Source organism: Dromiciops gliroides, chromosome 2 (genome assembly GCF_019393635.1).
Source record: "Dromiciops gliroides isolate mDroGli1 chromosome 2, mDroGli1.pri, whole genome shotgun sequence".
NCBI lineage: Eukaryota > Metazoa > Chordata > Mammalia > Microbiotheria > Microbiotheriidae > Dromiciops > Dromiciops gliroides.
Genome location: NC_057862.1, coordinates 619098901 through 619123107, shown reverse-complemented (window position 1 = coordinate 619123107; position 24207 = coordinate 619098901).

Here is a 24207-nt window from a genome sequence, read left to right as displayed (position 1 = left end):
ACCATAGAACTACTCCTGAGTTAAGCATAGACACTACTTAACTCTAAATACAAACTACTTAATGTTTGTGGAACCTTTTACACAATAACATAAAGTCCAGGGAGTAAGGTGGGGAACCATCGGGAGAGGATAGTTTGCTTGGGGGAAGGTAGGGGAGGTCCATATATAGATCAAGAGTCTGGAATTGACAAAGTTTGGTTAGCCCCAGGCAATTCGTTTGCCTGGGAAGGGGGGGGTGGATGGGGAGCAGTCAGTTCTGAGTAAATTTGTAGTTATCATCTGTTACCTCTCATAACTAAAATGTTTTCCATTAACCCAGAAAACACAATAATAAATCTGCTACCCAATTCATCACCAAAGGTTTATAGGTAATCACAACTCCTTTCTTTCCACACAGATTCCATGAAAATCCAGATCAAATCACTCCCCTTCTCTGTCTTCTATCTACTCCCACAGTCACCAACCTAATTCAGACCCTTAACACTACTCACTTGGATTATTTCTACAGCCTTCCAATTGATCAGCTTGCCTCAAGATGGCCTTCTCTCATCCATTTTAATCACAGTGACTGATATTTACATAGTACTTAAATACGGCAATTTGATTAAGCACCTAGAAGACATACGACCTCTGACATTAATATTTAAATAACATTTAATTAACATTTTTTGAAAAAGATTAACATGTTTGTTTGTTTGTTTGTTTGTTACATACCTTCTCTGGACCTGTTTCCTCTTTAGCAGGGTGTTGAAGCAGATGCTTTCCAAGATCCTTTCTAGGTTTGGATATGAGGATCTTATATTTTCTGGTTTAATGTTGGTCTGACTCACTGGTTTGGATAAAATGATTGTAGCATTTTTCACATTCTGGAATCTGAGACCCAGCTCTCAGTTTAGAGTCAATTGGGTTTAGCTTGAAGTGAAAGAAATTGCCTTGAATGACTAGACACTTATCAACAGATCTGTGAAGTATAAACAAAGTCTGGGAGGGCAGAACTCAGAATAGGCCTTCAGTGCTTTGCAAAAATCAAGCAAGGCACTTATACCTGAGAGGAATTTAAGATAGGATAGGAAATCCCAGTTCCTTCCTCTGAGATTATTGCCATTTTATCCTCTCTCAACAACACCTTGTTTGTACCTATTTGTTTGCTCATCACCTCCCCATCAGAGCATGCACTCCTCAAGGGCAGAGACTGGCTATCTTTTACATTTTTTTGTATTTCTGCCAGTGCTTAGCACAGTGGGAGCACACAGGAGATACTTAATAAATATCTATTGACAGACTAACAGGACAGTCTTATGTAAATGGGCTTTGAGCCCTTGGTTATAGGAGAAAGGATGGGGAATAAAACTTCACTTTGGAAATAACTTTTAAATTTCAAGGATGAACCATTTGCTGTTTATAGCAAGGCTGCTGAAGTTTTAGAAAGAACAAAAAAAAAGTACTTTCTCTCCAATCTGTGAGAGAACAGTAGTTACAAAGGCAAGGCACCCCTGGTTTCCTTGAACAATAAGGATGTGATCACCCAAATTTCTTTGTTTTGGGGTGGTATTTACTTGCCAATCACAGGCCATGCCAGTGGATGTTTCTTCTTGAACCTCTTTTCTTCAAAGTTTTGAGCCAATATCTTATATGATTGCCTAATTATTCAACAAGTCAAACAGCTAGTATTTTTATGCACAAATGAGACATCTGGAGTTTGGGTGCTGGGCAGACAATAGCCCTTGGTCTTACAGAGATTATGTTCCATCTGAGCAGACAACATATACAAAAAATGTACATGTATACAAAATCTATGCAAAAGAAATAAATACAAGGTAATTGGGGAAGGAAGTCACTTGTAGCTGGGAGAAAGAGGAAAGTGTCATGTAGAAAGTGATATTTGAGTTTAGTCTTGAAGGAAACTAGGGGTCAAATAAGGTAAAGCTTCCTCAACTGTGGGGTTGCATAAACTGACTGAGGCAGTGGTGAAAAATTGGGTAACAGGAAAAGGTTATGTATACCTATTTTATATACCTATATGCTCCGGGGTCATGGAAAAATTTCTTGGGTAAAGAGGGGTCATGAATGGAAAAAGTTTAAGAAGCCCTGCTATAAGGTAGCGGTGAGGAGGCAGTACATTCCTGACATAAGGGAATTATCACAAGTGAGAAGGCATAGTATGGCTAAAGAATAGAATGTATGAGAGGGATTGAAGTATAATAAGGGTAGAAAGATAGGTTGGAGTCAAGCTGTGAAGGGCTTTCTTCCTTTTCTTCCTTCCTTCCTTCCTTCCTTTCTTTTTTTTTTTTTTTATGGGGCAATGAGGGTTAAGTGACTTGCCCAACTTCACACAGCTAGTATCAAGTGTCTGAGGCTGGATTTGATCTCAGGTCCTCCTTAATCCAGGGCCAGTGTTTTATCCATGGTGCCACCTAGCTGCCCCTGTGAAGGGCTTTCAATGCTAAGCAGAAGACTTTGTATTTGATATTAGGGGTGATAGGGAGGCTCTGGAGTCTATTGAGCAAGGGAACGACATGATCAGACCTGGATTTTTAGAATATCACTTTGGCAGCTGTGTGGAGAATAGATTGAAGAGAGGAGAGACTTGAGGCAAAGAGATCCCAGTTAAGAGGTTATGCATTAATTTAGGAAGTAGGGACCTGGAATAGTGTAGTGACTGTATAGGTAGGGAGAAGGGGATGGAGGAAAGGGATGTTGTAGAGGCAGAAACAAGGAGATTTGGAAACTGATTGAGGATGTTGGGGGTTGAAAAGTGAGGAACTGAGAATGTCTCTGAGGTTGGTAACCTAGGTGGCTGGAAGGGTGATGGGGTCTTTGACAGATGTAGGGAAGTTCAGAAGAGTCATGGGTCCATGAGGAAAGGTAATGTGCTCTATTCTACTTCTGATGAATTTGAGATATTCATGATACATTCAGATCAACATATTCAACAGGCAGTTGGTGTGGATTTAGAGCTAAGGAGAGAGACTAGGGTTAGTCATACATGCATACATACATGCATACATGCATTCATGCATGCATACAGTTCCTGGCTCATAATCAGTACTTAAGAAATGTTTGTGTGTAAGTATGCATGCATCTGAGTGTGTACACATGTACATGCATGTACACACGTGTAGGTCTATATACAGGCACCTATACACACATGTACATGTACAAATACATATATGTATCTATCTGTGCAGTCACACATACACATAGACATGTATATATGTTAAATATATTTCATTCATATTTCATTCTACAAAGAGATGATAACTAAACCTATGAGAGCTACATGTGATCACAAAGTAACAGTGGGAAGAGATTGTTTTTCCTATCTTAGCTCAGGCAGGAAAAAAGAACTGTGTTCTCTTCTTGAACAAAAATAATGAGCATCATTCATGCCCTATCTGTCCTGTTGCAAGATAATCCCAGAAGCATCATACTAAATATAAAATGAGTATTCAAATGACTTGACTGAATTTTAAAAGTTATTCTTTTTAAAGATCACTTTGCCAAGTTACTCTCACCCAGTGGATGCATTTACATTTAAAAAAAGAGAGAGAGACATGCGGCATCAGATGCAAAATTAACAAAATACTAACTGGTACATATGGTACACATTGGAAGGTGACGATCTACATGACTTCTTGGAGAACCCCAAGGAAACATTCAGAACCTCAGCAGGTGTTGTGCCAGATTTATTTTTCAGAAGTTTCCAACTTCTGGTAGAAACAGCTTGGCTTCCATTAGAGAAAGTAATTCAAGGTGTACGGCAAAGCTAATTTGATGCCTGATTCAATCGGATGGGTGATGCTACAACAGGACTGCTGGGACTATGTACTGGGTGAATCAGACTAATAGTAGCTAAGCTGGAAAGATCCCACTATTTTTTCAAAAATAAATTTTTATTCACAGGATAAAGCCTTGGGAATGCCTACAGTTAAAGGTGTGATATTGATAGTGATCTTGCAGGGGAGGTTGGGGAGTTGTCAGACATATAGGAAGAGAACCAAGAGAGAATAGTGTCAGGAAAACCCAGAAAGGAGGAGAGGGCATTCATCAATGTCAGATGCTGCAGAAAGGTCATAGAAGACGAAGGTTGTGAAAAGGCCGTTGGATCTGTCAATTCACAGATCACTGGGTGACTGTGCAGAGATCCTATTCAGTTGAATGACAAGATTGGAGCCAGATCACAGAGGGTTAAGGGTTTAGAAGAGAAAGGAGTGGAAAATTTTTTTCATGTAGTTTATCTGAAGGAAGGGAGGAGAGGAATAGGGTTATAGCTAGGAATGGAAGGATCTAGTGATATTTTTGTTTTGTTTTGTTTTATTCTTAGGATGGAGGAGACTAGGGTATGTTTGAAGAGATTAGGGAAGGAATCAGTAGATAAGGAGAGATTGAATATTAAAGAGAGTGGCAGTGATAGGAAGGAATTAAATATGCTATAAAAGAAAGGATAGGATCAAGAGTATTCTTGGTCATTCTTGAAGAAGACTATGACATTGGGAGGTGATGGAGAGATGATGCCATGACTTGGACTGAATTGAATTTAAGAGAGGAGGGCTGTTCAAAGTCATTAACCTCACTCTCTATTCCAGAACCATCTGGGTCCAGTGGCAAGATATCAGGATGATTGGAGATGGTCCCGTATATTTAAGGCAATTGGGGTTAAGTGACTTGCCTAGGGTCTGTGAGAAAATGGGTAGTTGTCTCCTCTCAATGAGGATATAACAGTCAATTATGTTCCTCCTGACCTGTTTGTAGGACAAAGGTCTCAGATCCCCTCCCCTTCAGGCTAACAAAATCACATGGTTCAAGGAGCTCTGGTCTCAATAAGATCCGCTCTGGAGTTGTGTCCATTTAAGGAAGTATAAGGTCCACTTCTGAGTTATGCCCATACAAGGAAGAGGGGTGGGAATACTGCATTCAGATTAGCTAGTTTTTGCACATAGATTGTAGCCCTTGAGTAATCGGACCAATGATGAAAAAGAGGAGTGTTCATTCATGTTAGGGACTAGGGTATAAAACAGGGCCTGTGAGCCCCCTTTCTTTGCACCCACTAGCTGCACACTAGGGTGCCTCCTTTTCAGGAGAAAGAAATAAAAGAGGCTTTGTCACATCACTGCTGAGTTCCTGAGAATTATTGAGAAGAGGATTGTTTTTCCCCTCATAGGTCACATAGCTAGTAAGTGTCTGAAGTGACATTTGAACTCAGATCCTCCCAACTTCAGGGCCAGTGCTTTATCCACTTCACCATCTAGCTTCCCAGGATCAAGGGTGACTATAGTCTTAGAAAGAGGATAAGAAGTCTCTTCATCAGAAACTGGGGTGAAGGAGGAGATAGTGGAGGATGATGTCAAAATAATGTGAGAGGAGGAGAAGGGGAGAAGGAGTTCTCAGTAAATAGTCTATTTTTTCAGTGAAATAGGTAAAATCCTCAACCAGGAGCAGGAGGTAGAGAGTAGGGAAAGATGTATGAGACACTTGAGGTGAGAAGAGATTTGGAATAGATGCTATGGGGAGTGGGACAAAGAATCTTCTGGAAAGAGGTCAAAGGATTGCCTTGCTGCAGTGATGGTGCCCCATTGGCATTTCAAACTGTGATAAAATAATTATTAATAATGGACTTTTGAGTCAGTTTTCTCTGCACCCCCACTGGAAGGTTTAGTTCAGTAACTTTAGCTAATCTCTTTTGTGACTAGCCCAGGAGCCCAAGGGTAGATCAATAGAAATAGAGATTGACTAGATGAAATTAGCCACACCTGGACTTCATCTGCCTTACCCTTCAGAGATAAGTCTTTTCCCATACCTCCCCATTAGGTCATTGGTAAAACTCATTTTAATGTGGACCACCCTCAGGTCATGTCATCCAATGAAATTGAATGATACTAGCCAATTAGCTTTGATCAGTATGTAAGATCATGAGGTGAAAACCATTCTGGATGGTATGCTAGTCAAGGAAGGCTGTGCAGTAGTGCTCTCTCTAGGAAATGTATGACTTCTGAACTCTGCTTGGAGTCATGTCTCTCTTAGAGACAATATGGTATTGGGCTTTTTTTTTGGCTTGTGCTAAATGCAGTCAATGCTCTCCTAATATTTAATATGATTTAGTAAATTCTTACTGTCCTAAATGGGTGCAATAGTCATTAATTTATAATTAGCAATATCTTATCAGCCTAGTCCTCCAATAATTTAGACAGAAACAGGCTAGCCCCACAATATTTTAAATGACCCAAGACTCAATATGTAAAAAACAAGACATCAACTTTTTCTCTAATCTTGACCAAACTTTATGTTGACACATGACTATGTGATTGGAGTTATCCTTTCCTCTTCCTTTTTCCACAGCTCCATCCTGCCCCCAACTCCATATACAAGCAGAAACCAAGTCATGTTGATTGTACCTCCAAAGGACCTCTCAAGGCTATCCAAGCTCTTCACTCAGCCACAACCAGAGCTCAGGCACTCATTACCTTATACTTGGACTTTTGCTATAGTTCCCTAATCACAGTATTGCTTTCAGTCTTTTCCCTCTCCAATAAATTGTCCATATAGCTACCAAAATAATCTTCGTAAGTCACAGATCTAACCATGTCACTCCCCATTCAAAAATCTTTAGTTGTTCCCTATTGCCTCAAAGATGAACTACAAATTGCTAAGGCCCCCCACAATCTGCTCCAGCCTTTCTTTCCAAATGTATTTCATATTATTTCCATTCGTGTATCCTATCTGGATATCAAACTGGCCTACTAGCTATTACCTAAATTCAGCACTCCATCTCTGATGTCTGACCTCTATGTGCTCACACAGACTATACTTCAAGCGTGTGAAGGTTGGGGAGGGGGGCAGTGGAGTGTTAAGCTAAATTTTGACCTATTGATTTTCATCCTCTTGTCTTTCCCCATCCCCAGAACTGGTTAATGTAGTCACAGAAAGCAAAGGGCAGGTAAGAAAGGTAATGAGGTATTACTATGTTAATGAGGTATAAAATTAACTGTAAAAAATGTGACCATGCCTGGTCATTCCTTTAAGAAGTATGAACAAGTTAGTTGATTGAATTGGAAGGGGAGCTTGGGATTGGCTGGCTGATAATTGACCATTCCCCTTGAAGCATTTAAAGAGGTAAACCAGTCAACACAGTTCAAATCAGTTTAGGTGAGTCAAGCCTCAGAACAACTTTGCGGCATGTGACCTCTGCAGCTATACTGTGGGGCAGCTATGGGGAAAGGGATTTTCTCTCCTCCTTACTCCCTATTGGCCATGAAATCTTGTGTGTGTGTGTGTGTGTGTGTGTGTGTGTGTGTGTGTGTGTGTGTGTGTGTGTGTGTGGCAACTGGGGTTAAGTGATTTGCATAGGGTCACACAGCTAGCAATTGTTAAGTGTCTGAGGCTGGATTTGAACTCAGGTCTTCCTGAATCCAGGGCCGGTGCTCTATCCACTGTGCCATCTAGCTGCCCCCTTGGCCACGAAATCTTAAAGCAGGGAGACTTTCTCAGTAGAAGAAACTGACTTTGTCAGGAAGACCCAACTGACAAAATGTTGTTGATCTTGCTTCATTTTGAAGAGGACCAATGATATCAGGGGGCGATATCTTGACTTGCGTGTGAATTTGATTTAAATGAGGCAGAGTTGCACTGAGCTGTCAGATATACCTTCTTTTCCTGAATCATTGAAGTCTAGTGGCAAGACAAAAGTCAAGATGACTGGAGATGGCATAACTTTGGTGTCTTTGATGTCTGATCAACCTCTAAACTTTTCAGAGCACCTACTCCAGCTGCCTTCATGGCCATTGGAACAAACTGTTCTCATCTGCCCTTTCTGCTGAGGAAGTCTTCACATGCCTCTTGGTTTCCTTCAACCTGGTTAAACCCATCTTTTATGACGTTGTGACCACTGCACATGCTACAACTTCTTGGGGCCACAGGTGAAAGTTGAGTGAGCAGTAAACACCAAAGGAGGATAAACAGCCCTGAAAAGGGTTCAGCAAGCCCTCATATCAAAGATGTCTGTCCTCCCTGAAAACTCCATAGATATATAGAGGCAATGCTCAAGTAGCTCCAACGAGAGGATCCTCATCCTCTGGCAGCAAAGAAGAGAGCTGTACTTGAACTCAAGAGAGACTAGTCCTAGAAATTGCGAGCAGTTAAAGAGAGGAATGGAGCTGAGCAACCTGCCTGGCAGAGAAGTTCTGCTCAGGGGCAATGGTGTGAGGACTCCATGAGGAAAGAAAGAACATAGAGCATCTGCAATAATAGAGATGCATGTTATCCCTCCCACATGTGTTCCTTACATATTTGTCTCTCTGCCATCACACTCTAATTTTGTGCCCACTTCTCCCATAGTTTTTTGGGGAGTAATGTGTTACAGCTACTCTTATTTTCTTAATAGGTCTTCTTAGTAAATAGCATTTGATTTGAACTTATGTCAACAAGCTAACTGTTAAGTGGAGCTTATTGACAGGGGCTTGTAAAGTATAGAATAGGAACACATATATATACACACACATATACATGTGTGTATATATGTATATATGTGTATGTATATACACACACACACACACAGGTTCAAACAGGTTCTAAGGGGTAGTCCATATATATGGACTACCCCTTAGAACCTGTTTGAAAGAGTTGCTTTGGGACTCTATGAATGCCCAATTGGAGAGGGTCCTACACCTAGAATGCACTTACCCCTCACTTTCACCTCATAGACTACCTACTTTTTCTTAAGATTCAGTGTAGATGTCACCTTTTATATGAAGTATTTCCTGATTTTCACAGTTAGTGTTCTCTATTTCTTCAAATTAACTTCTACTTGTAGAGAATTGATTGATCAAATGACTTTCCTGATCAATTTGTTGAGTTTATAAGATGCTGAACTTTTGCTTAGGACTTATATTGTAACATTTAATGAGTAACAGGAAATTATTCCTAGAGGATCGGTACCAATGACTGATGATGAACATTGTGATGGGATGTAGAAGGGAAAGCCAACATTTGTCCTGAACTATAAATAGGAGTTTTCATCTTGGGCTCAATTCTTTTTCTCTTTTAACATTTGTTTTCAAGGGATCTTGAAGGTACACCTGAGCTTAGAGTGAACCTAGGACCTGAAGTCAGTTCCTCTCTTCCACACAGAAACCATTCATGGGTGGTCCTCATGCTCTTGTCCACACAATCTTATAGGACACTTCCTTGCCCCAGCCTTGGAGAAGTAGTCGTGTAACCTCTTGACCACTGGACAGTCATAGAGACTGGAATCAGGTCAGCAAAGTGGTGAGAGATCTTGGCCCTCATCCTCTTGGATAGAATAAGAACAACTTTCTGGGCAGTGAAATCCTGAACTCCAATCCTCTATCAGAGAAGACTGAGTGGGCAGTTCCAGACTCTGAGGTTGCCTCTCTAGCAAGCCTAAGTTCTAGTGTTCCAGAATCTAAGTTTCTAACAGAGGAGGAAGACTTAAGAGTTTTTCATCAGCACATTCTCTTTTGGAGAGAAAAGAATAACTCACATGGTCCCTGAAGTTTGAAGATGTGGGGACCAATTTTTAATTGGGGAGTGCTAGCTAAGCGGCTCGCCGCAATATTGGGGCAAGGAAGGAGACTGGCAGCCTCCCTCAAAACAGAACAAGATTTATTTTAAGAAGAACGAACTTAAAAAAAAAAAAAAACAACCACAAACAGGATCAGTAGGATCAAGGGAAAGGAAATAAAATGGAGAAAGGGAAATTATAATACCTGAAAAAAAAATGCCACCACCCAGGAATCAGCTGAAAATACGCAGCAGAACGCCTGTCACTTTCCAGCTTCCACCTAGAATGCCCAATTCTCCTCCCCCAAACCTAGAAACCCCCACACAGCCCCAGCCAATGGGATGGCCACTCTGACAGTCACATGCCTGCCCTCACTAGGCTTCCAATCATTATAATTTTGCCAGGCCCATGTAGGCATCAGCGAGAGGTGATGACGTGAGATGCCAGAGCCCTGGCAATGGCTACAACCAGTGGGTGGAGGACCCTGTGGGTTTGCGGAGCCCCAGGCCAGTGCGGTAAGGCATTAAAACCTCAAATAACTATTAATTCTTTACAAAGATCAACAAAAGACTTCCTCCTCATTTCTAACTCATAGAATCCCTAGAAAGTCCAATATATGGAACGAGGATAGGAGGGAAAGAGTAGACTTTCCCTTCAACTCTTCTGATGAATAGTAGACAATTCAAGTCTAATGGGAAAAGAGTCGTCTGTTCAGTAGCCTCAGATGTTTACTTCCTGAGCAGAATACAATTCAAAAGATTATGTTATGAATCCTGGGATTGAATAGGGTTCTGAGTAAAAAAAACTAATTTATTATCAAGAGGTTGCCCCATTAGCAGCCCCAGTTTTGTTTCCCTTTGGAGTAAGGGCTATACCACTGGTCACTCCACGAGTCAAGAGCAGTTCATGTGTCCTTGAGTAAAGTGGGATTTGCCAGAGAAGGAAGAAAATCATATCAATTTTATGAGCTTATTATATGTCTTTTCATGTGTTTTCTGCATTGTTTATGGGATCCTATGAGTCCTTTTATTTGTCTTTGTATTTTTCCATGGTGTCTTATATGTGATATTTATGTATTATTATCTTGAATGCTTATAAGGTACCTAAGAACCCTTTTACCTACATATCTGGAGACTTAGACATGACCTTTTTTTAAGTTATGGATAAGCTATATTCAGAGATTCCCCAGAGGGAGTTCTGAGTAAGGGCATAATGAGTCAATGTATTGTTGATTTGGGGGCTAATCTCCCAAGATTAAGCCTGTTCCATGAAAGGCCAAATCTTGAAAAATTGTACCTTGTCTATATATACTTACCTGTGTGTATACTCCCACCCCACCTCAGTAAGGTATAAACTCCCGGAGGGCAGAAACTCACTTTTCTTTGTATCTCTACCACCTAATACAGTGCTTTGTATCTGGTGGGTGTTTAATAATTATTGAATTCAGCTAAGCAAAGCTTGAGTCTAAACTCTGCCAACATAGTGCTTTCTGGGTCACAGTTTTTTATCCATAAAATGAGAATATTGGCCCAGGTTATCTCTAGGAGTCCTTTTACTTTATGAGTCTCCCTGGACACGAACTCAGGAAACAGAGGTCATTGGAAAGTTATTTCAAACAAAAAGGTCAGCGGTGCCTCAGAGCATAGGAATCATTTTAATACATGGAATTAAGGAACATCCCAGATAACAACCGCCATGTTTGGGGGGCTCTGAGGCCAGGTCCTGCCAAGCCAAAGCCTCTGCCTTGGTTTGCAATGCCAAGATGAGTCAGAAAGAGCCTTTTAGGCAGCCCATGTCTCAACAGTCTTGACGGGATGATGGATGGTGGGGATTTCCAATACACTTGTCATCCCCTGACTTCCATTGTCTGTGCTTTATTTTCTGTTGTTCAATTATGTTTTACAGCTTGATTATTTATTTAGGATATTGATGGAATTAGCAGAAAGGGCAATCCATGCCAAGGCAGGGGAGGGTGGGCGCCTCCAGTCTGTGTGTCTGCAGGTGTGGATACTCTTTTGGCCAATTCATAATTGCAGTTTATAAAGTTGTGCAGAAATGCACACATGCAGGCTGTTGATATGAATTATGCATGTGTACATCTATGTTGTTGATATTCAGCACATTTAATACCCATTCATTAAGTACCTGCTGTTTACAAGTCCTTGGGCTTGGTCTGGGAATGAAAAGGCAGACATGACTCAGGCTCTATGTTCAAAGGGTTTACAATATAATTACTAGAGAAGGTACGGTTGAGGGAATGAGTGATGGAGAGTAGGGAGGTAGAGAAAAGAAAATGTTGAGTGCAATAAATGCTAAGGTGAGATCCAGGAAAGGTATTAGGAGAAATCTGAAAAGGGAATCATCATTTTCAGTTATTGGGAGTGGAGTAGGGCTGGACCCGAGGGCCTGTCACATCACTCCTGTGGGGAATTTCCAGTGTGCAAACTTTCTACACCAATGCAAATGAGCAAATAGCATATACTTTATATTTGGAAAGAGTAACCTGGAGGTGCTCAGAGCTTAAGTGAATCATCCAGCTAGTGTCTGGAAGAGGGAGAAATTGAACCCAGGTCTTCCTGATTCCGGGTCAAACTTTCACATTGACTATGAGAGAGACAGAGAAAGAAGAGGGGAGAGAGAGAGAGAGAGAGAGAGAGAGAGAGAGAGAGAGAGAGAGAGAGAGAGAGAGAGAGAGAGGAGAGAGAGAGAGAGAGAGAGAAGCAACATTTACATTAGAAGGGGAGGTGAACAGGGAGGGGGATAACAGACAAAAATGAGTTTATATTGAACACAAATAGAGAAAAATACAAAGTAGTTGCTTTATATTATATCTTATATTATAAATTTTGTATGTAAGTTGTCTCTATTGTAAATAAGGTGATGATTTTAGGGAGGACAGCTGAGTGTATGATGAAAGCCTGAATGTAGTAGGAGGTGCTTGGGGCAGCATCTGGAGGGATGAGAGGGATTCTCTAAGGTAGAGAAGAACACAGTATGCATTCCAGGCCTGGGGAACATCCACAGGGAGACTAAAGTTGGAATGTTACATGTGGGGAACAGAAATGAGGTCAACTTGACTTGATCACAGGGTGTGGGATTGGGGAGTGATATAGGATGAGGCTGAAAAGAGGTCAGGACTATGTTGTAAAGGTCTTAAAAAGACAAACCTAGGAATTGATATTTGATTCTAGAAGAAATAGGAAGCCCTTGGAGTTTATTGAGTACGATAATGCCATGGTCAGATTTGCACTTGTGTAATGGTGCAACAGAGCAGAGCCTAGACTAAAATGGGGAGAGACTTGAGGCAGGGAGACTAATTAAGAGGCTGGTGCAATAATCTATGGGGAAAGTAATGAGATATGCTATGGAGATAGATGTGTCCAGGTTTGGTGAAAGATTGGGTAGGAAGAGTGAAGAATCAAGGTTATGAACTGGGGTGACGGGAAGAATTGGAACAGCTTTGTCAGAAATTGGTTAGTTTAGGAAGAAAGTAGGTTTTGGGGGGCAGTAAGGTTTTGGTTTGTTTGTTTTTTGACATGTTGAATTTGAGACGTGTCCAGGAAATCCAGTTTAAATTATCCAATAAGCAATTGACAATGCAGAATTGAAGCTGAGGGAAGTGGTTGGGGCTGGATATGTAAATTTGGGAGTCATTATCTTAGAGATAATAATTAACCTGGGAGGTCACCAAGAGAAAGATGGTAGAAAGAAAAAAGGAGAATTGGAACAGTGTCCTGGAGAACCCCTACATGTGGGGGCACAATCTGAGACTGAGACTGAACAAATGGGACTGAGGAAATATCAGAAGGATGGGAGAAGAACCAGGAGGGAACCCTGTCCCCAAATCCCAGAGAGGAGAGAGCGGTCAATACTGTCACATGCAGAGGATAAGCAGAGAAGGCTAAGACCCTCAGGTTGAACAATGAAGAGATCATCAGCAACTTTGGAGAGAGCGACTGCAGTCAAATGATGATTTCTCAGGACAAATTGCCAAGGTCTGTGAAGTGAGTGACAGCAGAAGCAGAAGTGGAGGCAGTGAAGTTATATATAAATACAGGAGCCTGGTTCCAGTCTCTTCACCCTCCACCTCCACATCACTGTCAGATTTGTCTTCCTGGTTCTCAGGTATGAGCCCAGCATTCTCTGCTCAAAAAATCATTAATGCTCCTTCCCACCCACCCCCACCCCCAATACCTAATGAATAAAGACCAAATTCCTTAGTGTGACAATCAAAGCCCTTTGCAATCTGCCTCTACCCCACCTTTACAACTTTATTTCCTGTTTTCCATTCCTATTCCCCATTCTCTGTAGCAAACTGAACGATTTGTCATCCCCTAGACATGATATCACAGCATCCTAGGTATAGAATTGAAAGGAACCTCACAGCTCATCCAATCTAAGCCCCTTGTTTTCCAGATGAGGGATCTGAGGCCCCAAGGGGTTAAGTGTATCAAACCTGTGGTAAGTGGCTGAGCTCAGATATCTCCAAATCCTCCGTCCATTGTATAATGTTTCCTGCCTCTTTGCTTTTGCTTGTGCCATTCCCTGTGCCTGGCCTATTCTCCTATCACCCAATTTAAACACCAGTGTAGATCATAGCCCTCAGGGCCTCAATAGATATTCTTTAAGAATGTCACAACCTGGCACAGTGGATAAAGCACTGGCCCTGGATTCAGGAGTTCCTGAGTTCAAATTCGGTCTCAGACACTTGACACTTACTAGCTGTGTGACCCTGGGCAAGTCACTTAACCCCCATTGCCCTGCAAAAAAAAAAAAAAAGAATGTCACAACCTGGAAGGCCAGAGCAGAAAGGGATGGGTTACTAGAAGTGCAATATGGGAAAAAACCTATAAATCCAGCAACATCCCTGTTCTCTGAGGTCAAATGGTGCCTTTCCTTGGATCCCTAGGACTTAGCCCATTCACAGCACATAGTAGGTGCTTTGTTGACCTGACTTAACTTGGCATATATACAATGTAGATTTAAACTGATATCTGCTCTGTCTTCTTACAGATGAGTTCTGCTGGTCCTAAGGGGTACTACCAGCCTGGACTGTGCAATGATCCTCACTCCTGGAAATATTACAAACTTACCGAAGTCCTTTAAAATACTTAGTTTAGGACACCCATGGTGTCTGGTGTTCTATATTTCTATTAGCAAAATCAGGAAAAACCAACAGAACTGCAGGAGTAATGAAGCAAGAGCCACTGCTAATAACTATAATGAGGGTACTAGTCTTCCTTCCTTCCTTCCTTGCTTGCTTGCTTCCTTCCTTCCTTCCTTCCTTCCTTCCTTCCTTCCTTCCTTCCTCTCTCCTTCCCTCCCTCCCTTCCTCTTTTCTTTCTTTCTTTCTTTCTTTCTTTCTTTCTTTCTTTCTTTCTTTCTTTCTTTCTTTCTTTATTTATTTCTTTCTTTCTTTCTCTCTCTCTCTCTCTCTCTCTCTCTCTCTCTCTTTCTTTCTTTCTTTCTTTCTCTCTTTATTTCTCTGTCTCTCTTTCTCTCTCTCTCTCTCTTTCACTTAGAGCCAACTTAATAAAACAGGGAGAGAGAGCCCAAGGCTCTGAGGTTAGATGGACCTTTATGTTGTGATGATGGAGTTGAGCATTTTGGAAGGAGAGGAGAGCAAGAGAGCCCCAGGAAACTTGATCTTGGTAGAGCATTATAGCTATTGGGCTTTGCCTGTGTAACTGTTCATGCTCCCCTGTAGTATGTGTTTTCCCAGGGAAGCACTTAAGCATCAAACTGGCTGTAATTTGCCTGGTCTTAAAGTATAACAAAGGGCTAGACAGTGATGGATGACAGGTCAGCAACCCTTCTACTATTGGCAATGGCCTCTACGTAGAGGCATTTGAGCCTGGGTCTACACCCTGGGGTGAGCATTACACTTGGTCATCCCTCTTCTATGGAGGGGAATTCCAAGCAAACTCCAAACTCCCTAAGGACTTGGGAGACCTTCTGTGTTTTCTGTTAGCAGGTCTATGTGATATTGTGGGACTGTGGCTGTTAGAGGGCAGGGGACCCTGACGGTTGCCATGGGGGCAAAAAGAAAACACATCCTTTTATTGAGCGTCTCCTGGTGAGGAGCCTCTTTCTATTCCTTTCTCCACACAGACTGATCCTCAGATAACAAACTTAGTCCATTGCTGGGCTTGTCATTGAAGCCTTTCCAGCTTGGCAAGGCCTGCCAAAACTTGCTTTTGGCTGGCAGAGCCTTGAGGAGCCTAGGGTCACCCCCAAACCACAACGAAGCCTCTCAGAGGAGGACTTCCATGTGGCTATTTGATATTAAATAGGTTTGTTAAAATCTTTTTTTTTTTTTACAAACTAAACACAATCATATAAAAACCAGAATCTGGCCAAATCTCATGCCTGTATAAAATCAGCCAATCAGCTACTCTAAAAATTCCTGACTGAATTTAACCAGATTTTTAAAAAGTTATTTGTCTGAATTCAATCCCTCCCCCAAACCCACTCAAGTAATGAAGAGAAGAAATCTGAAAGTTTAAACTCACAGGAGGGCATATTCTCTGTTCTGAGAGCCAAAACTCTGAATGGAGTTGTGTCCTATGTATCCTTAGTCTTCCTTCCCTCATTAGTTTCTATCTGCCCCTATACCTACTGGCAATGTGTCATGGTTCTGGTTATACTGGAGGACGATGCTAGCCCATTCACCCAAGAATCTCTGCTTCCTTTACCAAGAGCTTACTTGTTGCTGCCTGTCGAGGTGATCTGTATTTCTCTGTATTGCCAACTGCTTCTCCACATCACCCCCCCACACACACACACACTCACATCCAACCTAATTCCCAAGCTCCGTGTTTTGGTTTTAACCCTTTAGGCTCTGAGTTTAGGCTCTGAGTTGGGTCCCATTCCATAAGATTACAAATGAATTCTTCTCTGGAATGGATTTGATTGTAAAGCCCTTCTGGTACCGGTTAATAAAACCTCCAAATTGCCTCCAAACAGCCAAAGATACATTGTGGGAAAGAGAAGACAATTGAGGAATCAAGATTTTGTTTTTTCTCATTTATGTTTGTTTTCACTCCTAATAAATATTTAAGTTAAATTGAATTTAACTTAACTTGACGACTGTTTAAGTTTAAACGTCATCTGTTTATTGCAGCACTTCTAGAGAATTTTTATTTAAGGATCTTTGGCTCTTAACCAAAACCCATTAAAAAATACCCTTTCTCCTTCTCCTATAAATTTATAACTCCAGACTCAGTTGTGTAATTGTTGTGTGAAGGCAATTTTCATTGTTTTTCTTTTGTAGAAAAACAGATGGAGAAGGAGTTATCTGCAGTTGGGATTTGCTCAGGATAATTTATTTCACGGATAAGTAAGAAATATAACCGTGTTCTCAGTGCAAGCAGAGCTGCCATATTGCCTCTCTCCTAAATTACATATTTTTGCGAAATTACAATCATGCAAAGCACCAGCATAGAGTCATTTGGGTATTTTTTTTTCAATCTTCCATGTAGACACATTACTTTTTGTTTTTCTGTTTTTACAAATATATAATGCATTCCCAATATTCCCCTTGGATTGGGAGGCTCCTGTGAATAGAACTAGATTGTCTCCCAATAATTACTTTTCTTTCTATGCAGCAAAGATGAAGACAATGCTGGTGCTACCTTGTGCTTTTATTGTCTAAAAAGCTATTGTCCTCACCATGAAACTACAAGCTGGGGTAGGGGGTGGGGTGGGGCAGACAGCATTATTCCCATTTGACAGGTTAAGAAACCAAGACTCAGAAAAGTGAAGAGATTTGTGTATAGTCAAAGACCTAGTATGGGTGTAGAGGTAGATTTAAGCCTAAGTCTTCAAATCTCTGACCTATTCTATACTATACTAAAATTTGAATACTTAGAATCATAAACACATACACACATACACACACACATAGAAGTGGAATGAACTTGTATTTCATGCTTAAAGTTTCAAGGAAGGAAGAGTTCACTCTATTCTACATTAGGACATACGATAACATATAAAAATCATATAATTACATGCTATATAATATGTAGCATTTACATGTAATAACACACACGATAACACAAAACCTTGCATGCATGCATGTAGCAATTACACAAATAAATGTCGGATGGAAGAATGAATGAATAAAAAATAGAGACATCTTGAGTGAAGAACCAAACCCAAAAAAAAAAAGATGAAATGAAATGAGGACAATAACAAAATTCTAAATGTTGCAAAGTGGGCTAAAAAAAATCAATTACACAGTGATAGAAGAGGAGGGAGACAAGAAGACTGTGGGTCCTCTGAAAAATATTTTTGAGAAGAAGGGTCCAATGGTGAGCATCCTCAATTCGAGTCAACAGTGGGATTGAGTCAACAGCTGCATTATAGATTTATTAGCAGTTAGCTAGCTGTAGTGGATAGAGTGCTGGACCTGGAGTAAGGAAGATCTGAGTTCAAATGTGGTCTTAGTCTCTTACTAATTGTGTGACCCTGGGCAAGACACTTAACCCTGTTTGCCTTAGTTTCCTCAACTATAAAATAAATTGGAGAAGGAAATGGAAAACCACTCTACTTCCTTTGCCAAGAAAACCCCCAAATGGGGTTCATGGAGAGCCAGGCATGACTGAAACTACTGAATGATAATAGTGTCTGGCCCATAGTAGGCACTATGTAGATATTCAGTATTGTTGCTGCTGCTGCTCTTAGCACACTGTCTGGCACATAGTAGGTATTACATAAATGTTAGTCATTTTTATTACTATTTTCTTTACAGGATGAATTGGAGCTAATCTCAAAGGAAAAGTCCTAACATTAAGTGGGAAGTCACAAGCATTTATTGAATGCTTACTGTGTGTCAGGCACTGCATTCAGTGCTGGAAATACAAGAAAAGCCAAAATAGGTCTTTGCCTTTAGGGAGCAAACATTCTAATGGAGGAAAGACAACACATACTAGGGACCTACAAGAAATACAGTGTAAATGAAGGGAGGGAAGAGGGTTGGCAGGAAGGGTTTCATGCAGTAGGTGGGAGTTGCGTTGAGGCATGAAGGAAGCCAGGAGTTGGAGGTGAAGAGGAAGAATACTCTATTGAATTTGGAACAGACTACTTGGGGAGGGAGGTGATGAAATCCTTGTTACTGTAGCTCTTTAGGCAAAGGCTGGACATGTTCTTGACAGAGATTCTGCAAAGGGGATTCCTGTTATTCAAAATGTATCCTCTAATTTCCCATCAAGCTTCGAAATTCTTAGGTTCCATGATGATTCCTAGAATGAATGACTGATAAGCAAAGAGAAGAGAATTTCACTGCTTCTCCAGCTTATAGAAGGAAAGCTGGCCAAGCCCCTAAACAGTAAAGCAATGGTTACTGTCTGGTGTGGTGTTATTCTGATATTCATTTTCAGTTTCCATTTCTATAATGTAAAGGGAGCAAGCTTCCAACCCTCCAACATGTTCTAGCTAGCTGGGACGCTTACTAAAGTCCAAATGAGTCAGGTTCCTGGACCACTACCAACCTTTTTTTTTTTTTTTTTTGTATTGAATCTTGAGCTTCTTGACTAAGGGATAATACTTAACTGATGTTTGTGGCATGGTATCAACTGACATCACCCTTTAATTGCAAATATGTCACCTCAATTCATAGTACACCTGAGAACAGGAACCCAATGGGGATGTCAGGTTGCATGGCCCTGGGCAAGAGGGAGGAACACACAATGAAGGAAGTACCCATTTTAAACACTCCCAGTCTTACTTTGAAACTGCAAAACTCGGGTGCAATTGTGTTAGGAAACAGGCTTGCTGGGAGGGTTAGTGGAAAACCTTCCCTGGAAGGCAAGTCTTGCAAACTCCATCCAGGTTAAGCAACCTCTACAGCTAAAAGTGAACCAAAATTATCCCAGGATTTTCTCGTAACCCTCCCCCCACGTCTTTTTTATTTTCTTCCATGCTCTCCATGACAGACTAGGGTGCTCATGGTAAGTCAATAAAGCAATGTTGGTGATTTTGAAATCCATTTTTTTACATCGATGATGATGATGAAGTCATCCTACTAAATGGCCTGTAGATTACCCATTTCCTATAAAATAGATCTTGTCTTTGATGACAGGGGACAGGCCATTTCACAGAGGGCTGAGAGTTGACGTGACTCTAAGAAGATCTGATGCTCCACTTCAGTACTTCACATTTCTATAGTACTTTAAAACTCCCAAGCAATCAATCAATAAACCTTATTAAGCACCTACTCTGCACCAGGTACTGTGTTAAGCCCTGAAAGTGCTTTTTTCACAATGAGGAATAGATAATCCAAGCATCACTCTCATCCCAATTTTACATACAAGAAAAGAAGGACACAGTGAATTGCCAAACATCACTGAGTTAGGAAGTATGGGAGACAGATTTTGATATCTGGGTCTAAAATCCAATGCTCTTTTAAGAACCCCCTGCTTAATTAGCCCTTAAAGGAGGGTTAAGATAGAGGGGTGGGTGGGAAATACTTGTACTACAAAGACAAAAAACAACAATAAAATGTATTTCTAAATAAAATCTTAAAAAGATAATAGACATGCTCCTTTTTTTTTCATTAGGTGAGGAAATAAAGAGTTGGGTTTATTTCTTTCTTCCAAATGTGTGGGAGGTAAGGGCAGGTTGTCTCAGTGAAGAAAAGAAGAAACAGAAGGAGAGAGAAAGGGAAACGGAGAAAAAGGAGGGAGAAGGAGGAGGGGAATAGGAGGAAAAGCAAGTGGAAGAGAAGAAAGTGGAGAGAAAAGTTGGAGAATGAAAAGGAGAAAAAGGAAGAAAAAGGAAGAGAAGAGAAAAGAGAAGAAAGAAGAAACGTAGGTGCTAATAACACTTTCTCCTTAAAAACATTGTTACCTGGGGACATCTAGGTAGCGCAGTGGGTAAAGCACTGGCCCTGGATTCAAGAGGACCTGAGTTCAAATCTGACCTCAGACATTTGACACTTACTAGCTGTGTGACCCTGGGCAAGTCACTTAACCCTCATTGCCCCACAAAAAACAAACAAACAAAACATTGTTACCCACTTCTATGCTTCCAGGCATTGATTTTTGTCCATGTAGATATTTCTTCCATTGATGCAGGTCATGATCCTCCCCACTGAAGATGGACCCTCATGACCTGCCATAGCTGATTATAGTAAACATTTTTTGTGGATGTGTGAGGCAATTGGGGTTAAGTGACTTGCCCAGGGTCACACAGCTAGTAAGTGTCAAGTGTCTGAGGCCGGATTTGAACTCATGTCCTGACTCCAGGGCTGGTGCTCTATCCACTGCACCACCTAGCTGCCCTTAGAGTATACATTCTTTATGATATGTTGCTGTTTACTCTTACCTAAAATTTTATTTAACATATTTGCATCAATATTTATGTAGATTTGTCCACCTAGTTTTATTTTATTGTTTGTTTCTTCCTAGTTAGGTATCAAGACCATATTTATATCATGGATGGGATTTGGCACAGTCATTTCTATGATAGGATCACAATACAGCAAAGTTCCCAATCCCCCAAAATGAAACTGGTTCATTCTCCAAAAGAAAAGGAATCTGTTTCCTGATGTCCTCACTTCTTGGGGAAAGTATCTTTATTCTTAATTAGGCAGGCCCTTGTATGACAGTCAGTCAGTCAGTATTTATTAAGCACTTATGTGCCATGCACTGAGCCAAGTGCCAGGGATACAAAGAGAAATAGCAAAAGCAACTAAACCCCCCAATCTTCATTCTCCAAGAACAGTCCTTGTAATAGAGGAAACAACATATCTCTGGGTAGACACAATCTTTGTGGAGAATATATTAAGGTAATGTGAGAGGGAAAGATATTGGAGTGGGGTGGGGGCATCCAGGAAAGGCTCCTCCTGTACAAGGTAGGATTTGACCTGAATTTGGAAGGAATTTAGAAGGTCAAGGTGAGGGGACTGAGGCACAGCAGACCACCATGAAGCCTTTCACTGGACCCTCCTTGGAGATTTTCCAGCTTCTTAGGACCTGCCAGCAATTGCACTCAACTGACATAGCTTTTGAGATTCCAGATTCACCTCCGGGCCACAATCAGACATCAAAGGAAAATGTTAATGGAAGATGGCATTGCACATCTATTACATGTGGCAATTTTGAAGAATGAGAATTAGTTTCATTGTTTCATTTTCCTCCCCTATTTATACCTGTGGCTATTCTAAATTCCCAGACCTCCTAGGTTCCATCAATGCAATTTGAGGTCAAATGTAGAACCATGTAGTTTGGAAAACATTGCTTTGATCACAGGCAACTGGGATTTGCCCTTTAGGAAAATCTCAATTGGAAGCTGAATCCAATTCAATTCAACAGATATTTATCTAAAACCTACCACAGTATTTTTGAGGGACATTGATGGATACTGGAGGTACAATGAAACAAATGAGACCACCCCTATGCTCAAGGAGCTGATACTCTACTGGGGCTCACCATTCAGTGTTTGGATTTAGGGTCACTCCATGATGATCTTGGAGAAATTTGTTTCTTTATTACAGTCAATTTTTCTTCACCATTATGTTTCTGGCTCACAGATTCCTGAAGACAGAGCCAATTTGGGCCCCTGAAAGAGGCATACCTCAGGAATCGGGTATAATGTGACTCACTACCTCCTTCCTACACACTGTCTGGAGAATTATGCCTGTCATGATTTGGTGAAATGTAGTAGGATACTGATCTCCATAGCCAACGCATATGGCAAAAGAAAAGTTAGAGTGGGCAGAGCATGACCTAGGATGCATTATGGGGAGGTCATCATTCTGGAATGTGTTGAAATGGGACCAGAACCACTGGGGAGAGGGCAGTATTCATGGAGAGTCAGACAAAACTGAAAAACAACTGAACACCTGTATTACTCTGCCCCTGCCTTTCTTCTGAATCAGGACATGTCAGTACTATAGTTTTGAAACTTGGGGAGGTTGTGAAGAATTGCGGAAATGACCCCAATGGGAGGAAATAAGAAAAAATAAGAGTCATTTCCAAGGATGGAAAGGTTAACTGTGGCCTGTGATAAGTTCATCACAGTCTTCAGGATTTAAGTCCTAATGGCTGGAAAGAGAATGGGTTTTCCCCATCCATGCCTCAGCTGAAATGAGTTTTATCAATACTCGAAGAGATCAAGGACATGTTTATTTAAGTGGGAGGCATATCAATAGCAGAAGATAAGTAGTATTTGTTAATTGTTTAAATTTTAAAATTGTAGTTGTTTCCATTCCAGGATGCGTTCCTGACTCTCCTGGACTTTACTGACAATGCCATCGACACCCCTTCCCTCTGGAAGCTCACTGCACTCAAAACTTCTCACAATGGAAGTAACCTGCAACCCTTTGACCTCTCCCTCTGATTGGCTGGTTCCCCTCAGAAAGTCTGTTTTAAGGAGGAAGCTCAGGCCAGTGTTGTCTTCATTGGAATGTCATCTCACTGTGCTGGACACTGGAATATAAAGAAAGAGTTTTTTTTTATGTTTCATTGTATTTTTATTTATTTGGTTAAATCCTTCCCAATTACATTTTTTTGTTTAGAATTTTATTTTCCAAATAACATGTAAAAGCAAGTTTTGACATCAATTTTTTAAAACTTTGTGTTCCAACTTCTCTTCCTCTCTCCCTTTGCACCCACCACCCCAAGAACTCAAGCAATTCAATGTAAGTTATACATGAGTAGTCATGGAAAACATCTCTACATTAGCTAGGTTGTGAGAGAAAACAGATAAAAACAAGACTTCAGATTAGGGAGTTGTCCAAAAAAATGTGTTTCAGACTGTTTTCAGATACCATCAGTTCTTTCTCTATAGGTGTATTGCAATTTTCATAAGTCTTACAGAGTTATATTGGATCATTGCCTTGCTGAAAATAATCATAAGCTTTCCAGCAGATCATTTTACACTATTGCTGTTATTTTGTATATAGTACATTTCTCTCTGCTTCAGTTCATGTGAATCTTTCCACATTTTTCTGATACCATCCTGTTCATCATAACTTTTATATAGTACCTTAAACTTGATAAAGAATTTTTTTTCACAATAGCCCAGAAGAGTAGGTACTATACGTTCTGCCATTGTAGTCAATCATCATAACTATTTCCCTCCATCCTATTCCCTTCCAATGATATTCACTCTATTTTCTATCTTATTTTGCCCTATTCCTCCTCAAAAGTGTTTTAAAAAATAAAATAAACAGTCTCTCCTTTCTAGAAGCTCACAGGCTAACAGGGAGACAAGACAACACACAAGCAACTATATACAAACAAGAAATAAACAGGAGACTTTGGAGATAATCAACAGAGAGAATGGTACTACTATTAAGGGGGACAGGAAAATCTTCCTGCAGAGGTAAGTTTTTCCCTAAAAGGTATCAGGGCTAATGATATGAAAATAATAATTGCATTTGCTTCTCAAAGCACTTTCATAACCAGTATCTCATGGGACCCCCTCAACAAGCCTAGAAAGAGCCATCTTCCTCTTCATTCAGGTGAGTGGAAGGAAAACACCCTGTGGAAGTTCTCAGTCTAAGGGTTGACTCTACCCCACTGTCAAGGAGTCTTAGAGAGAGTTTTCGATATAAATCTGAAGCTTGTTCAAACTGAAAAAAGCTTTGAACCCTTTTAGGGATCATCCTTCTCCAGTACAAGTAATTTTCTGTCCCAGAGGGCCTCTGGTACTTCAATTAGTCTACTCATTGTCTTTCCCTCCCT